This window comes from Meleagris gallopavo, chromosome Z, assembly GCF_000146605.3.
Source record: "Meleagris gallopavo isolate NT-WF06-2002-E0010 breed Aviagen turkey brand Nicholas breeding stock chromosome Z, Turkey_5.1, whole genome shotgun sequence".
NCBI lineage: Eukaryota > Metazoa > Chordata > Aves > Galliformes > Phasianidae > Meleagris > Meleagris gallopavo.
In genome coordinates this window covers 60,711,988-60,728,347 of record NC_015041.2, presented here as the reverse complement: position 1 = coordinate 60,728,347, position 16,360 = coordinate 60,711,988, and the positions used below count along the sequence as shown (strand labels likewise).

General features: G+C 39.0%; 1 long non-coding RNA gene across 1 annotated transcript; it reads left to right on the top strand.

Annotated features, from left to right (window-relative positions):
* The first annotated feature begins 15,129 nt into the window (after nucleotides 1–15,129).
* LOC109364092 lies at nucleotides 15,130–16,353 on the top strand. The gene is made up of 3 exons (XR_004162146.1): nucleotides 15,130–15,168; nucleotides 15,393–15,541; nucleotides 15,694–16,353. It is a non-coding gene; the product is annotated as an uncharacterized LOC109364092 (long non-coding RNA).
* Nucleotides 16,354–16,360: the final 7 nt, after the last annotated feature.

Here is a 16,360-nt window from a genome sequence, read left to right as displayed (position 1 = left end):
TCCTTCCTTCCTTCCTTCCTTCCTTCCTTCCTTCCTTCCTTCCGTCCTTTCCTCCTTCCCATTACACCTTTCCTCCTTCCATTTGAGCATGTCTGGCTGCCTGGGGAAAGAAGGCTTGTCAGTAAATTTCCTCTAATTGCCTTGCATTTTTAACTGACAAAAAGCCTAGACTAGATGGTCTGGGATATATGAATGGAATATCAATGGCATTTTTATTCCTGGAGAGCTCATTTGCATTGCATTAGATTACCACACATTCAATGTAAATGATTTCTCTTTCTGAGGGGAGGAATTTAGAACAAGAATGGGTTGGAAATCATGTGTGATCTTTTGTGTCTGGCCTGTCCCAAATACAGACATCTCTGCTACATTCCTTAGATATTTATGGATATTTAAATGAAAAGTGGATGTGTTTTTTAGATGCAGAGATTTTCAGATTAGTCCATCAAGCTGTCTGACGCAATAGCTATTACAGAAACATACCTGAAAATGGAGAAAAGGATGGGATTTGCAGTTAATGTAAGATCATTCATAAAACTGGGTTTGTCTTCAATGCATGAAGACCTACAGACTCAATACCAACTCTTTTTTATCTTCATTGGCAAGATGCAACAGAATGCTTTACCTGGTGGAGGCAGGAACATATTTTAAGGGAAGAATCTTCTGCTTTCAGGTGAAGATTTGTGTCTGCAATTTCATAGAATCATAGAATCATAGAATTGCTCAGGTTGGAAAAGATCTTAAAATTCATTGAGTCGAACCACAACCTAACCACACTACCCTAACTCTAACAACCCTCTGCTAAATCATATCCCTGAGCATCACAACCAAACGGTTTTTAAACATATTCAGGGATGGTGACTCAACCACCTCCTCAGGGAACCCATTCCAGTAATTAAAACCCTTTCTGTAAAGAAGTTTTTCCTGATATCCAACCTAAACTTACCCTGGCACAACTCGAGACCATTTCCCCTCATCCTGTCACCTGTCACCACTGAGAATAGACCAACCCCGCTCTCACTGAAAGTACCTTTCAGATATTGGAAGAGAGCAGTAAGGTCTCCCCTCAGCCTCCTTTTCCCCATTTAAACAAGATTAAACATCCCCAGTTCCTACAGCCTCTCCTCATAGAGCTGATTTTCCAAGCCCTTCACTAGCCTTGTTGCTCTTCTTTGCACCTGCTCCAGCACCTCAATGTCCCTTCTGTGCTGAGGTGCACAAAACTGAACACAGTATTCGAGGTGAGGCCTCACCAATGCCAAGTAAAGGGGCAGGATGACTTCCCTAGTCCTGCTCACCACACCATTCCTGATACAAGCCAGGATGCCATTGGTCTTCTTGGCCATCTGGGCACCCTGCTGGCTCATATTCAGCTGACTGTCCATCTACTCTCACTGCTTGGCCTCCTTATCACAGAATCGCAGTCATTAAGATTGAAAAAGACCTCTAAGATCATCAGAGAGCAATAAAGTCTCCCCTGAGCTTCCTCTTCTCCTCTCCTCTGAACAATCCCAGCTCCCTCAGTCACTCCCCATAAGACTTGTTCTTCAAGCCTTCATCAGCTTTGTTGCGCTTATGCTGAATGCTCTACTTTTACAGAAAAGGTAGATACAAAATGATACCATCCTTGTGCTCTTGACAGAGGAACATCAAAACTGGGCATTCCTTCCTCTCCCTTTGCATCTGCTGGATTGTGACAAGTATTTAGTAGAAATGATAGTATGAACACAAAGCTTGTTGGAGCTGCCTTTGGAAAGTGAAAAATAGTGAAGAGCTATTTCTGAATTTGGGAAAACTGGACATGAACTTTGAAAAGCACTGATACTATGTCTTCATGCATCTAACCTGTTGTCATGACTGAGTAGATGTCTGTAGTAATTTTAGACTGCATTCAGAAACTTTGCAACTAAACTGGGTGTTTTATCTGAATAACCAAAGGCAGTACCACACTCTCCATGAGAAAGCATCCTCTAATAACTCATTTATGGCCACAAGAGTTAGTACAGTTTATAGCATTCTAGTTAATATTTTCTCCCATATTTAATTAAAAAGACATTAAGTGAAATAACACCATCAAATATCCTAAGCAGCATTTATCATTGCTTGAGTTCCACTTGTGTATTTGCATTTCATCTGCATTTATATGACACAATTTTTTAAACAATACAAATCAGTACAAAGTGGCATGACTCTCAAAATCAGTGGATTTGCATTGGCAGAAATAGCCCACTCAATTCTGGGGATTTTGTTCTCATTTTTCTACCAATGCACATGGCCATATGACACATGGACAGTGACTTCTGGATTCTTCTTAACCTCTCTCAAAGTTTTCTTGTAAAGACTTTCCACTTTCCACTCACGTGCTTCTCGTGGGCTACTTTCTAAAATTCAGCTGTCAAGCATGTGAAGTCTCTGGCAGAGATGTTTTGGGCATATCTTTTGCAATTACAACACCATTCCCTTTAGCAGTTAGGAAGACGTCACTGTCCACTTCTTCTTTTGTTATAACAATCTTTCTTTCTTTACATCATGCTTTGTCTATTTTCATTATTACTTAAATAGTAAGATATTTGGGTATTTTTAAGAGGAAATTTAGAAACCTGTACCCTCAAGTGAAATGAAAAATCAGGACTTCACAAAGGAATAGCTTAAGCCATTGTCTTCTCAGTGTATGATTTGCCACAGCCTACATATATAAGCATAATCTATATAATAAGTGATAAACATTCTTAATAAGGAGCATAGTAAAATAAACAAGAGCAGTGCATCTATGATACTTCAGCACAAATAAGGACTGATCTGCTGGGATAAGCAGAAGCTTGCAGATAACAGGCACCTGTATTAGCAAGTTGTTTTTCTCTTTTATGTCAAGGTAACTTCAATCCTTTTTCTATTTAGAGACATTAATATAGAAACAGAGAGAGCTTCCTGAACCTCTAACTTAAAAAGTTACTTAGAATTCAGGTGTTTACTCAGTTTCAGTACAATTATCTGTAACATCCGATTCTACTTTCTTTCAGAACTGGAAGGAAAACACTCTACACACTTCTAGTGTTTTGGGTATTGTTGCTTTTTCTAAGTTTTATATGGCTGAGACCTGAATTTAAATGTTGACCTGTAGTTTGCTATTTTTTGAAACTTGAACTGAGTTGGGCTACTTTTTGCAATTTGTTGCTATTTCTGTCATTATTTCTGCCAGTCAAACACTAAAGTGAGAACTTTCTGATACCCTTCCAACTTTAGATGCTTGGCAGAACAAAGATAAACAGGTGAGGAAAACACATGCATCCTGTTCAAGATTTCTTTCCGATGTCACTGACTGTTGTGTGAAACTATTCCCTATTCCATTTAAAAACATAAAAGAATGCATAAACCAGTGTGATGAATGCTTGTGTATAGACTATCTGATACTCTCTTCATCTCTGCATACCTTAAATACATGCATTCAAAGCCTTCAGATTAAGATGGACAGAATTCTTCACGACAGCAGGGTAGATTTTACCCGAGGAAAGATAAAGCATCCTTTCTCTGTTCACTATTTACACCACTATGTCTATGGTTATGTGATACTTGCTTCGCCAGAGAAGGCTACTGCACTAAGACAACTGAAAGAACACTGCCCAAGAGAAAAGCAGTATTTTCTTTGGCTCACAATAGTCTTTTTCTGCTTCCTTCTTACTAGTGTAAGCACTATTACATTATCATTTATATTTGTTGTTATTATGGGCTATCTCCCTAGAGAATTCCTCGGTAGTAGGAATCTCAGGAATCTGATAACTCTCTCTTTTTCTCTCCTTCATTATTATCATTGCTGCTATAATATAGCTCAGTTTGGATCCATTTGACACACGGGGTTATAGAGTGATAGAAGTGTTTGGTTTCAAAAAAACTTATTCTTTGCCGTATTCTTTGAGGCAGGCGGACTCCATCATTTGCCAGCAGGCTTAGTCCTGAATAAACCATGATTTAAAAAATAAAATATTCCTTTGATGGCACCAACCTCTTAATCATATGTTGGTCAGATGATTTTCTCTGCTCCCCTCAGTACTTTTCCCTGCTGCTGAAAGGGTCAAAGAAAACTGCAGCTGAGCTCTCACTCCTTCAGCTAACATCTCTAAATATGTGCTACTGCTGAAGTGCAGTTTCCAGTTCCTTGCCTCAATTACAAGCTGGCTCTTGGGTATTCTTGTGAGTTCTTCAAAAAATTCTCCACTGAAAGCTGAGGACAATGGACAATTGGGTTAAATCATTCTGGAAATGATTTACCGTTCTTCATTGTCCTTTCCCATATACTGAAGAATATGGTGCAAACAAATTTGCTGTTTCAAAATGAAAAAAAATATTAATGGATGAAAACAAGTAGTCAAAAGAAATTGGGAACAAGTTTAGCAGCAATGGAAGCAAAAATAATAACTTACAAGTTATGATGACTCAATTTTTTTTCCCTCTAAATTTTAGAGTGGTTCAACAAGATAAAGTAGGAAGAATACATTAAATGCATACAGCTTGGCTGTCAAATTCAGAATATTGCATTTCCTTGTATTTCCTTCAAGAATGACTGTAACTTTGAAAGGAGTCAAACCATGACTGAAAAGGTGACTCATACTGTCAATAAATGTTGAAAAACAACTCTTGCTTTCAAATATACTATCATAGAAAACGCCTCCTTTATAATTTCATACAATTTATAATATTTACTGAATAGCTTTCTTGAGATGTTCTTATTAGTTTATTCAGCATTTGTGCTCTACTACTATAAAAGCAATGTGATTTCTTAATTGAGATATGGCCAGAAATTGATTTATAAATAGAAATGCAATTCACCTTCAGAAATATAAAAACAGGTATTGTAGTGCATTAAAAGTTTGCCTTACATATTATAAAAAGATTTGGCCATTTTTTTTCTTCCTTATTAATTTCCCATAACACATTGTGGAATTCTTCATTGATTTCATGCACAACTTGTGAGATTTTTCAGAAGTATTTTCTAGCCTATAGAATAAAGACTGCAAATGAAAATGCAATTCACTATTCATGACGAAACTTCAATGGTTAATATCTAAAAAAAATGTGTACATCATTTTTTATCTTGCATTACAATTTTAGCAAAGTCTTCTGACTTCTTTTGTTATATTTTACCTGACCACTTACACAATATTTTTAACCATTTTTTTAATTCAGAGAATTATATCCTGCAGCATCCATTTGTGGTAAGTTGACAATGACAGGCTATCATCCTTTGAATATCTGGGGTAGAGAAGGAAGGAGGAAGAAGTAGAAATCATGGCTGATTGAACTTAAATCAAGTTAAATATGAATCGCTGACCAGTTCAAATCTGTGTGATATCTGGAGCCAGTTTTATAAAAATCAGTTTTCCAGTTCTTTAATTGCATTTAAGTACTGCAATAAGAGGGGAAGCAGACAATGTTTGCATGCATTTCTTCAACAAGACTTTATTGTTAGAAAGTAGTATTGTAGAAAATAACAAATACGTATCACAAAATGAAAGAAATTTCAGGCATGATGGATACTGTACTTGCTTTTTAATGCAGATTTCTCTGATGCTCAGCATTGCTGCAGAAAGAGCAACTGTTTCAAAGTAGAAAGAAATCTATTTCTTGTGATTTTGTGCAACACATCAGTGAGCTGGGCAAGCTCCTTTATTCAATCCCTTGTTTGCTGCAGCAAAAGAAGAATTCCATCCATTCTGAATGAGAATAAAGTATGTGTGTGGAGAAAAAAAAATATTTCTAATGAACAATATTAGCTAATTTCGTATTTTCTCTGCTTTTATACTAACTGGACATTCTGCAGTCTGTGACAATTGACTGGTTCTTGGTAGTTGCTTCAGCTCACAGATTAGTTATCCTAGGTATTCAGATTTGCCCAATTCATTAATGGAAGACGGGGTATTATTTGCATTATTGCTGATAAAACCTAGGTACCCGAGTTTAAGAAGTACTGCTGAAATTTTCCTTAAGCAAAAAGAGATAAAAAAGGTATCTGGACAGAGATTTATCATTGAACCCAATAAGTCATCACAAGCTTTTAATGGAGGTTCAAAAACTGCTGCATCAAATAGAACTGTTCCCTACCAAAGTTCCTGTATATCTGTTTCAGATACTAGTTGCTAGACTAGTACAAGACCAGACCTCTGTCTCTTTACTCCTGAGTCTTACCAGCTTCATTCACTGGAACAGTGGATAGTGAGTTGCTTACGACGTTTTAATTTCTGTTGAGATAATAATCTTATTTATGTTTTCTCCTTTTAAAATTGAGAAAAAGAATACAGTTAAAAATATATCCAGCCAAATGAAACACTAAGGAAAAGTTATTTCCTTTAAAAAAAAAAACAACTCATTTTCTTTTGACATCCTTGGCCAGTTTTCACTTGTTTGTGTTACTCTGTCTTTGTTACTTTTTTAACAGATTTTCCTCATGTGAAGTTCACCATACAAAAAATCTAACCTCTTCAGGAGAGCTAATATAATGTCATAGAATATGCTATTCTAATGGTTAATTTAAACAATATACTGATGGAATTAGATTAATATAACTAGAAGATAATGAACAGGGAATACTATGGACATAGCAGTAGACAGCAATTAGCAATAATCCCCATCAAGCTGCTCACAATAGAGTATATTTGTGATGATAAACTGGTAGTATTCCAAAAATGGTCAATTGTGCATCACACAATAATTTTGTAACTGACTAGTAAATTATGGGGATTTTATTCTGTTTCCCATGCATGTCTTCTGTCTCAGGAGGTTGAGTACCCTGAGGACAACCGGTCTGACTACTAAAGACAGAAGAAAAGAAGGCATTGAAAACATCAGCCTTTTCCTAGTCCTTGGTGCTGTTGCTTCCCACTGCTCCCAACAAAGATGGAAGACTCTCTTTGGTATAATTTTCACTGCTAATGTATTTGTAAAAACAGTTTTCGTTACTCTTTACAGTGGTGGCCAGATTAAGTTCTAGCTGGGCTTTCAACTACCTAATTTTCCCTCTGCATATTCTAGCAAAATTCTTATACTCTTATACTCTTCCAAAGAATGTAAATTCTCTTTTTTTTTTCTGGAATCTCAGCAAAAGTTCCTTGTTCAGCTGTGTCAGTCTTCTTCCCCTCTAGTTCGTCTTACAGCACATGGGGACATCCTATTCCTGCACCTTTAAGATTTTCTTCTTGAGCAATTTCAAGCCTTCCAGGATCTCTTTGCCCTTCAGAATCATCTCCCAGGTGATCCTACCTACTAATGTCCTAAACAGTCCAAAGTCTGATCTCTGGAAGTCTAAGGTAGCAATTTTACTGACTCCCCGCTCAGGAAAAGAAGGATGCTAATTGATAGAAAAATAATTTCAGGAGCTAAGAATTCCACAGAGATCGAGGATCCTGCTGATTCACATTGAATGCATTACACAGTACTGACCAGTATTTAAAGGAAAGAGAAAAATACCTGCAAGTCCCAGTTTTTCAATAGTTCTGTTCTCATAATCATATACCTGTCCCTAGAGCTTATATCCCAGATGTCAGACGCACCATTAAATCTTCTCTTCTGCAAGGCCATTATCTGTTCTACTCTACACCATCATTTAGGTTGGATATTAGGAAAAAATGCTTCCCAGAAGGAGTGGTGATGCATTAGAACAGGCTGCCCAGGGAAGTGGTGGAGTGACCATCGCTGGAGATGTTCAAGAAACCTGTAGCTGTGGCAGCTGGAGACTTGGTTCAGTGGACACGGTAGAGATGGGCCAGTGACTGGACTTGGTGATCTTTGAGGATTTTTCCAACCTTAATAATTCTACGAGTCTACGATTCTATGATCATTATCTCTGTGTTTCATGAACTATATTAGTTTGATGGCTTACTTCCATTGCCTGTGATAGCTGGATTAAAACTAGTTTGAGTCCCTGTTCCTGGTGATCCCTTATGTCCTGCCTGCAGTTGGATGTACACAGCACTTCCCCACTCTCACCCTCTATAGTGAAGTCTTTAAAGTTCAGAGACTGATGAATTGGCAAATCTAAGTATGGACTTCATCATGGAATCTATGTACTCAATGAAACTCTGAGAATAATAAAAAGCAGGTAGTTCCCAATGCCAGATTTGATATATCTAAATAACACTTAGATACTGGAAAAAGCAACAGGACTGTAGCCTGTCCATTAACACTGCCAATCACCCCAGACTTGCTTTTTTCACAAGGTGGCAATGCAAAGCAGTGTAGATGGTGAAATACCTTCTAGCTTTGTTTTGAACATGCCTCACACTCCAAAGCTAGAAAATTCTCAGGCCTTTTCTCTACACATAACAGTGACTCACATGTTCTTGCTTCTATACAGCACTGACTACTGCTGAATGAAATGTGTTTAACCCTCAGAAAGTAAAATCCCAAATGCTTTATTTCTGTACATGTACAACTGTGTAATTAATAATCTGGACATAGCCCTGCACAGCAATAATCCCCATCAAGTGACAGTAGTCTCCATCAAATATATCACAGTAGCATGTATTTGTGGTGCTACATTGGTACAGTGCTCCAAAATGATCAGTGTGCACCATGATAATTGATGATAATTTTGTATCTGACTAGTGAATGTTCTGGCCAGTGATTGAATCTGACACATTAATCTATAGCAAGAGGAGGACAAATAAAAACTGCACTTGTTCTTAGGCAACATTTCTTCTGAGATTTTTTTCCCCTAGTATTGGTTCCCTGGTAATGGGTGCTATTGGTACACTATTTATAGAAACCAATATGATTGGACTTTCTGTATTACTGAAGTCTAATTAGGAGAAGTATTCCTTCTTTTTAATTAGTACAGGATGTAGAAATTTGTGCTTGCCTAATAATCAAACAACAAAAATACATTCTATTATTGACTCCACAAAGACCAGACAAAGATTCCTTGCCAATATGTGTTTCATATAGGCTATGCTCTCATCACTAAGCTTTTGATGTATAATGGAGAGCCATAGGCATCAAGCTCCAGTAATATTTTTTTTCTTCAAAAGTACTGTAATTTCTACATAGCCACCTCTCTATCCCCCTTCAAGTACTGTTGGAAAATATTCCTGTCACTAGCTTTACTTAGATGGAGACTAACTTAGAAAAATAACACTTAACCAATCCTGAACTCAACTAGGAAGAAAACTGTTAATTACCCTTCTAGAAATTTGTGGTAACCACCAATGAATCTACCCCCAAACCAGACTGAGGTAACCAGGCTATTATGGCAATTTTGGCCATATATAAACATATAGATGTAATTCATGGACAAAAGGCATATGCCTTTGAATAATTTAATGAAACCTTCAGGGAATAATAAGGGACAGAGAGAGAGACAGAGAGAGAGAGAAAAGAAAAACCTCTTTGTAAGAAATGTTGATCCTGAGCTGTAAGATGAGCTTTTGAAGTCATATTTACCCTACTCCTCTTATGCCTGACTTACATTACTATCGCATGCATAAATTCTGTTCTCTTAAACAGATGGCTCACGAGAAGAGTCTTGGTATCCCAGGGCTTATTATTTTATTGGTAATCTTACAGTCTGAAAAAGATAATGTAAGAAGCGGAGTTGTAGTAATCAAACTGGAGACATAAGTTCTCCCCTTATTAGAAGGTCACCTTGAAAGTAAAGCCCCCTTTTTATTTACATTTCTTTGGAAACTTCAATGGATACATAGGGCACAATAACACTATTTGACAGAGCAAATTCTCAGCTACAACACACTATTTTTCAACAGTTAGCCCTTGACTTGTTTACTGGATTTTTAAACATATTAATCACCTTTCCTCCCGTCTTTTTTGTAATCTGGACAAAATTTGCACAGGTATTTTAGTGAAAATTTAAAAAATGAATTTCTTCCACATCTATAAACTGCTGAAGGCTTACTAAGTTTGGCTGCCAACAAAGGAAGCAGTAAAAAAAGTAGACAGGTCCCTGAAAACTGGGTCCCTGATCCTCCAGTGCAGGGTCTTTGGTGCTCGCTGTATTTCAGAGCCAGATACATATTTAAAGATTTTCATTTTTGCATCTGTGGATGAAATCTTCAAGGTCATCTAATCTCAAAAACACTCCAGTATTCCAGATGGTAGAAACATCATAAGACCACAGGGAACCTTAAAGGTTTCAAATGGAAGATGAAGTGTCCTTGAAGGAAGCGGGGGTAATAAAGATGGCTGAGACCAAATGATACTATTAAAGAGGTGTAGTAATAAAGTTTTTATTTTGGTTGTTGTTTTTTATTTATTTATTTATTTATTTTAAGACCATTTACCACATAAGAACAGTAATAGGATGAAAAAAATAAATAAGAAAATTGGTCCATCCAGAGATATTTATGCATTTGGTGCGCAGCGGCAGATATTTGGTGTAATTCAATTTAGCATGGAAAGAACAGCATAGCACTGCAGCGTTTGTACAATAAATCTAGTTGTTCTTAGGCTATCACCTAATATTTAGACCTAGGATGTGATCAGTGAAAACAGTCTATGCTACCTAGAGGCAGTGCAGAATTATTTTATAAAGTTTGGATATTGCAATGTTATTAACATGCAGGGAGCTGAACTGGTAACTCTGCACAAGCACATAGGCTGCCTAACAATTAGAAATTCTTCTTTTGCTCAGTGTGGTTTGCAAATCCCTCAGTACAAAATTATGTTGACAGGCAAAACCAAGGTAGGCAAACAAGGTAACATAAGTGGAAAAATAACTTTTTAGCCTTTTTTCTTAAAGCAGCCCAAATCTCAATCAGCGAAGAAGAAGAAAGCATGCTTCAGCTGCTTTATGAGCCATTAAAATTCCCTGCCTTGTAGTGCTTTGATGCACTATGTCAGACATAGAGAAAGTTCAGATAAGATTCTGTTCAGTTATTTTTCAAAGCTTTAAAATTGAGTTCCTGACTACATCTGAAAACCTTTAATCATGCACATCTAATCTACTACAGTTTTGCACAAAAGTTAAAAAAAAAAAAAATCAGAACTGAAGTAACTAAGCTTCAGCTGTCACTTTTGCAATCTACAACATACGGTATTCTCTATATTGCTATTCCTACTGGCATCCTTATTCATAACACATTCATCATGGAGGTAGGCTCCAGATCCTCACCCAGGGCTGAGCTCCACAGGAATAAAGAGCCTGAGACACAGTGCCATAGCTCTCTAACATAAACTTGTATCTCTGCAGGTCTTCGGGTCATTTCCCACTGGGTCAATCAGGATGGCAATGATCGCATTGTTTCCCAGGCCTATTTCCTACAGTCCATGTCTACAGTCCTGAGAAAGCTTCCTTTTAGGTTTCTATGATAGTAAAAGAGAAAAGTCCATAATGGAGGTGAAGTATTACTACTTCCTCCATCATCATTCCTTCAAAAACCTTCAACAAAACTGAATCAATGTATAGAAAGTACAATTTTGTGTTCTGACAATATAGAGAATTTTTGAATGAATTGGATCAAGTAATTGACAAAAGCAAAATTCCAGTGAAAACAATTCATTTTATTACTTTTTGTTCACCCATCCCCCTTACCTGAGGTTACAGCTGTGTCCTTGAATGTAGCATCAACTGCCTCATTTTTAGCTGCCAGCAAGGATGCTATCAAAACTTGAGACTTCACTAAATAAGATGGTATCCTGTGGAAGTATGTAGTCTGGTTGTTAATCACAAAGGTAAAACCTCTTAGAAATGATGTGTGTATCCGTATGACCAAACAGAGTATAATTATATTGTAGCTGTGCCTCTAACACCATACAGCCATAGCAATACGGGGCTGTAGTTGCTGCTTCACCTGTAGATACATGTTAGAATTACACATGGACAGCTTGGGACAGAGACAGAGAAGACAATAAGCAGTCTTGGGACTTTGTTACTGTACCTGCAGTGTGAAAAATACACGAGCGTTAATGGCTGCTAATTTCTTTCCCTTTCTGTTTTCCCTCTGCAAAACAGCATTGCCAAAGTGCATTACTGCAGAGCTTCTGAATGAAGCAGAATTGAATTATAAAAAGGAAAGTCACCTAAAACTTGATATACTACCAGAGACTTGCCTTGAGGACCTGGTAGGTTGGAGTCGCATCAGTGCATATGATTCTGTGTTTTGGATTTATAACCACAGCAGTATTGATAACACAAAAATTTGTTAGTAATGGCTGAGTATTTCTTGCATAACATCCACGCACTCTGACCCTCTAGAGTGTAAGATGAGGTAAACAAGGGGGTAGGAGGAGACTCAGCCAGGACAGTGACCCAAACTAACTAAAGAGATACCTCATATCACCTCGAATTGTGATCGAGTACGGAGGAGGCAGGCGGGTGGGCACTGCTCAGAAACAGGTGGATATCAATTTAATTGTGGGAAGTGCTGAGAGATTGACTTCACATCGTGTTATTTATTTTCTTGTTTGTTTTAATTTATTATGTTTTCTTCGCATAGTATAATGTCTTCACCTTGACCTACAAATTGTCTTTTGTTCATTCTGTTTTCTTCCCTGTCCTACTGGGTCAGAAGAGCAGGTACATGTGGTGCTGAGCTGCTGGGTGGAGTCAGCCCTCCAATTACGATGTGTAAAATTTTCTTGCTCTGAAACAGGATAGGTAAGACAAACTTTTGCAAAATCTTTTAAAATTTTTTACTTAGCCATTTCTCTCTCTTCACCTCCCCTTAAACCTATAGAGGAAATTTATGAATCAATTTTTCATATAAAACAACTCCTCCCCCTGAATCACTAGTCATAATCAGAAGTACTTGTAAGCAAAACTATATCAAGCATCAAGATTTTTACTGAAGCCATATGTGAGAGGAATACTTAAATCTTCTTATCACGATGAATTGTTCAAGAAGATGTAAAAAAAGTCTCTAACGCTCAACACACACTGAGAAGTGGATTCTGACTTTATTTTCTCCAGTGTCCATAAATATGATAATTTTAACATTTGGCAACTCTTCCTCCCAGAAATGATTCCCTCCATGGGCCCACCATTTCTCACACTTTCCTTCATTCTACAGAGATAAGTATAAAACTGAAAATGCTTTCTCCAAGACCCCTGTGACAAGAATTCATAATATTATTTGCCAAAGGATCTCTGTCTTACGAAGCTGCTCTGTTTCTCTGGACAATATAGGACCATTTATGTCCCAGGCAAGCCTGTAGGTATGGGAAGAGGAAGAAGTCCAAAGCAAAAATAATGTTTAAAACGTAAAACATCAGACTCAGCTAAACAGATTTTCAACATCCTCCTATTTCTCCTTTTCTTAAATTACATGTTCCCCACATAAATGTCTTTAGGGACTTAATTAAGCGTCTTTCAATTGACCAGAGCTAAGCATATTACTCCAAAGTGCCAAGAACAGGGCCACGTTCAATGCAGACCTAGAATGGGGGAAAAATACTACGTAAGAGTAGTTCAAGTTGTGTTGTTGGTTTTTTTTAATTTAATTGCACAACAAAATAACAACCTTACTTTCTACAATAAATTCTGTAGTTGCTGTAATCTAAATATATTTCTATTTTGTCCTAGCAACACTATACTGAATATATGATATGTCTGAAGATAAAGTCCATAGAAGATGACTCCCTCCAAAGAAAGCAAAACAAAACAAAGCAAGACAAAACAAACTAAAAAAACCTGACTAGTCAACTAATAACACAAAATAGATCTACGAATGGTAATGAAGATTTTTGTCCCTTTAGCATGCCTATAGTAAAATAACCAGCCTTATTTAAAAGTATATATGAAAAAAGTCTTGTTGAAATAAAGTGAAATTGTTTTCAGAAGAAAAAATACACTCAAATCCAAAAACTAACTTTTTCTTCCAGGTTTATATCCTTCTGTAGAACATTGCATTGGATGGCATTGTTCACAGATTTTCAGTTTAAATTACAAAATTGGCAATAAAAATTAGCTGTATATTCTCTGTTACATAGCTGGTCTGGCTTATTTGTGATCTGGAGCAAAGGCCTTATGAGGAGCAACTAAAGGAGCTGGGATTGTTCAATCTGGAGGAGGCTCAGGGGAGACCTTACTGCTCTCTATAACTACCTGAAGGGAGGTTGTAGTGAGATGGGGGTCGGCCTCTTCTCTCGTGTAACTGGTGATAGGACTAGAGGGAATGGCTTCAAGCTGCACCAAGGGAGACTTAGGCTAGATGTTAGGAAATACTAGTTTTCTGAAAGAGTGGTCAGGCACTGGAATGGGCTGCCAGGAAGGTGGTGGAGTCACCGACCTTGGAGGTGTTCAAGGAACATTTGGATTTTGTGTTGAGGGACATGGTTTAGTGAAAACTATTGGTGATAGGTGGGTGGTCGGATTGGATGATGTTGAAGGTCTTTTCCAACCTTGGTGATTCTGTGATTCTGTGATTCTATTTGGTAGTGGTGTTTTGAGTCTCCCTTCTGAAACCCAAGCCCAGAGATGGTACTCAACCACCTCTATTGGGAGCCTATTCCCTATGGTGCTTAACAACCCCTTCTGTAAGGAAGTGTTTCCTTATATCCAATCTAAACTTACTCTAGCATTACTTGAGGCTATTTCCCCTCATTCTGTCACCTGTCACCACTGAGACCAACCCCACTCTCGCCATAGGCACCTTTCGGATATTGGAAGAGAACAATATGGTCTCCCCTCAGCCCCTTTTTTCCCAGACTGAACTGCCCTAGTTCCTTCAGTTTCCCCTCATAAGGCATACTCTCCAAAATTCTGTTCTCTCACTCAGTTTGACATCTCTTCCCTGATAGAATCATGGAATCACAGAATGGCCTGGGTGCACAAGGATCTCAAAGATATCATAGAGTTTCAGCCCCCCGCTGCTATGCGAAGGGTGACCAACCACTAGACCAGGCTGCCCAGAGCCACATCCAGCCCGGCCTTGAATGCCTGCAGGAATGGGGCATTCACAACCTCTCTGGGAAACCTGTTCCAGTGCATCACCACTGTATGGGGACTGCTGAATCATGGCCTGAACCTCTGATTGATTGATTGATCACCTGAAGCAAGCAGTGAGTCAGCCATGGGAGCACAGGTGAAGGCAATTCACCTGTGCTGTCAGAAGGGGTGGAGCCTGGATCCACCTCTCCTAGACCCATTTAAGAGCTGACCACCAGTGGGGAAGGATCTCTTCTGGAGATCTAATCCACAGGAGTTTCAAAGGTGAGCCCAGGTTACAGGTGCGTGTATCTATCATTTCTGTTTCCTGCTTTGGTGTAATAACATCATAGCCAAACTCTCTGTTATACCTTAACATCTGTATATTTGTTAATTGTACACTGCTATATCATGTGTTAATTGTACACATCATATGTCATTGGAATATTAATTAATTGTACACACCACCATGAGTGGAAAATTTCCTTCTAACCTAAATCTCCCCATTCCTTTCTTCTTGCTGTAGCCATTTGCAAAATTCCTAGAGCCTTCTCAGAGGACAGACATCGTCTGCGTGACCCTTAAGATCACTGGAGAATGCACATTGAAAACAAGGAGTGGGCCAACTTTATTCTGGGTGTAGTTCTGAGAGACCCTGCCACCTGGATGATGGATGTAAGCATTCTGAGGCTGGATTGCCTTGCCTGCCCTGCCCTCCACAGCTTTGTGACATTTTAAGGCAGAAAAAAGAGCTGTGGGAAGGGCAATAATAACAGTAGCAGTGTGGCAAATGGCTGCAGTACATTTTCCTTATGTCCTCCCACCAGGTGCCAGAGACTCTGGAGTTCATCCAGAGAAGTCTGGGAAGCAGCAGTGCATCACTACAGGAGACCCTCTTCTCAGTGCTGGATGTGCTGACCATCCAGTCTCCCAGGGATGTGCTGAGGAGTGTGCTGACCGACCTTCCCCAGTGTGACAGGTACCAGCCCTGACAGTCCCACGTGTTTGTTCCATGAGAAGAGCAGGGCTCAGAGACGCTCCTGCTGCCAGAGGAAAGCTGCAGGACACCCCAGGCGCTCCATCCCACTGTGCTTTCCAGTGCTGGTGGGTTGCTCAGGGCTGCAGCAGCCAATGCTGACCATGGCAGCCCAGAGCCCCCATCAGGCTCCTGCCCTGCCCCTCGGGGAAGGCCACCTCAGCCCTTCCTGCTTGCCAGGCTGGGCCCCCAGGCCTCCTCAAGTAAGCGGCTGAGAGCGAGTTCAGCAAGAACTCAAATGCTGGGAAGTGTGCCTGCGGTGCCACCTCCCTGCATCTGTTGTTGTGTAGGCATTTGGGGAAGTCCTCGTAGCTTGTGCAAAATTCCTGAAGTGGAAGGAGCTCAAGCAGCGGGCCCGGGAGGAGTACATAGCGGCGATCAGGAGGTGTTTGGTGAGGACAATCACACAGCGCCCACCTTTTTGCTGGGGGAAAGGGGATGCTGGCAGGAGGGGTTGC